The 2,507-nt window shown below is 39.9% G+C and overlaps 1 pseudogene; it reads right to left on the reverse strand.

The window, feature by feature from the left end:
- Positions 1 to 2,034: 2,034 nt before the first annotated feature.
- On the reverse strand, positions 2,035 to 2,291 carry LOC100757516 (annotated as a pseudogene).
- Positions 2,292 to 2,507: the final 216 nt, after the last annotated feature.

Here is a 2,507-nt window from a genome sequence, read left to right on the forward strand (position 1 = left end):
CAAGCACATTGTTTAGCTAAACTTTAGAGTTTCTGTGTTGTATCAAGAAGCCAATTGATGTAATACAGAATGAGAGACAAATTTGGGGACTGTCTTCGTCTTTCTTGGCTCTTTCCTTCAAGGTGTACACTGTCTCACAATCATTATTTTTCCACAATTGCCTTTTCCAGCATGCATACATATACAAGCAAACATTTCTCTACTAACACTTATGTTTGAGTCCCACACAGCCAATGAAGACCTGCCTGAAAGCAATTCCTGGATGCTCTGAGAAAGTAATTGGGCCATACCTCCACGACTGCACTGGATCCAACTTATTCTGTTTCAACTGACACTCCTACCAGAGCTCCGAGTACTGACTTCAATCAAGTTGAGGATTTCAACCTAGATCTTCAATCAAGCAAATCCCATCTAACATGGACTGGATAATCCATTAGATACTTTCACTATACTAACATTTGTTCCCACAGGACCCCACAAGGCTACCATCATCCCATTTCAGCAGGAAGTAACTTGGAGGATGCTACACCCCATCCCCCATTATTGTCTATTACATAGTGTAAGCCTAGTTAGGAATAACTGTCCTATTGGTTAGTGTTTAGATTGGAAGGAGGTGTTCAGGTTTGGACACCTCTTTCAGATGACTTTAGAGTTTAGCTGAAATAGACATAATTAGGATGTCCAATATCAGATTATTGTTTCTTCTTCTATTTCACCTTTATGATTGTTAATTTTGGATACTTTTCACTGTTAAGTTTTAATCCTCTTTTAGACTAAAAGGGTAATTGTAGGGAGACACTGTAACCATGCCTCCTAAAGGTTGGCTACAGGTGTGTCTGACCATGCCTGTTAGGGCATGGTCAGGGTGAGGTCAGGATGATGAGGGATAGGTTCTTAAGGGACAGCAAAGCACATGGGAGCCCCTTCTCTCTGGCCCCCCTGCCTTGCTGCTCTTGGCACACTCTGGCTTGTGTTTGGCTGGTGTTTTTCTAATAAAGGGTATCTTTATTGCAAACTCCTTTTATTTCTTAATAACATACCATATCTTCTGGATATGGTCTTTCTGGATCTGGGTTTCCTCACTCACTATGATTTTTTTCTAGTTGCATTTATTTGCCTGCTAATTTAATGTCATTATTTTTAGCAGATGACTAACACTCAACTGTGTTAAATGTACCACATTTTATTTATTAATTCTTCTGTTGAGGGACATCTGGATTGTTTCCAGTTCCTGGCTATCATGTATAAAGCTACAATGAACAGGGTTGAGCAAGTGTCTTTGTGGTAAGATGGAGTATCCTTTGAATATATGCCAAAGAATGGTATAGCTGCATATTGAAGTAGATCAAGTCCCAGTTTGGTGAGAAATTGCCATACATATTTCATAGAGGCTGTACAAGTTTTCACTCCAACCACCAATGGAGTAGTGTTCCTCTTGCTCCATATCCTTGCCAGCATGTCACTTGTGTTTTGGTTTTTTTTTCCACATTCACTATAATTTATTTATTTATATTTTCTGTATAAAATGTTTTGCACACTGACAAACTCTGTCTTGAAAGACAAAAAAAAAAAAAGTTTTTGTAAGTATGTGTACTACATACTTCCAGAGGCCAGGTGACGAGAAATCCCCTGGAACTGAAGTTAAAGACCTTGTGAGCAGGCCAGTAGGTGTTGAAATCAAACCAAGGCCCTCTATAAAGGAACAAGCTCTCTTAATTGCTTAATATACACATTTTTGTCACCCTGGTTTCTAGAACTTTACAAATCTTTATAAACAGAAACTTTACCCATTGCATATAACTCCTGATTGGCCCTTCTCCTAGATTGGCAACCAATATTTCTGCTCCTATTCCATTTTTTAATTAATTTTTTAAATAAAAGGGTCCATTGTGGACTGATGAGATAGCTTCTATATGTTTAAGCCTTCTTGTTCCTGTGTGATTGAGTTTACTGAAGAGAAAGGTAACAGAAAATGGGGTTGGATAAAGAAAAGAGTTACACATAGCATTAATAGAGGCCTTCTATCCACAGGCCTTAGCTGCCCTGCCATGGATCTGCCCTGTTCTTCCGCATCAAGAAGTTAATCTTCCGAGCCATTTCCATGTTGTAGCTCCTCCGGCATGTTTCATAGCTCTCCGGCTGGCGGCGGCGGCAAGGTTTCTCATAGTAGCACCTTCGCTTTATTACTTCAGTAAGCCCATCAGTAGTGACAATTCTGGTCAGGGTCCTGTATGCACGTTCCCCTCCTGAACCACCACAGTCCTGGCAATGAACTTCAGGTGTTTAGCCATGGCCTTGCTTTCAAATCTTCATTCTTCAGGACATACGGACTGCGGCCTCAGCACCCAGGACTCCACGTGTTTTGTTTTGTTTGTTTATTTTGGTTTTTTTTTTAATCTTAGCCATTCTGTCAGGTGTAAATGGAATCTCAAGGTTTGCCTTTCCCTAATGTCTAAAGATGATGAACATTTCTTAATGTTTCTCAGCCATTTGAGACTCCTCTATTG

The sequence above is a fragment of the Cricetulus griseus genome, chromosome 4 (assembly GCF_003668045.3).
Source record: "Cricetulus griseus strain 17A/GY chromosome 4, alternate assembly CriGri-PICRH-1.0, whole genome shotgun sequence".
Taxonomy (NCBI): Eukaryota; Metazoa; Chordata; class Mammalia; order Rodentia; family Cricetidae; genus Cricetulus; species Cricetulus griseus.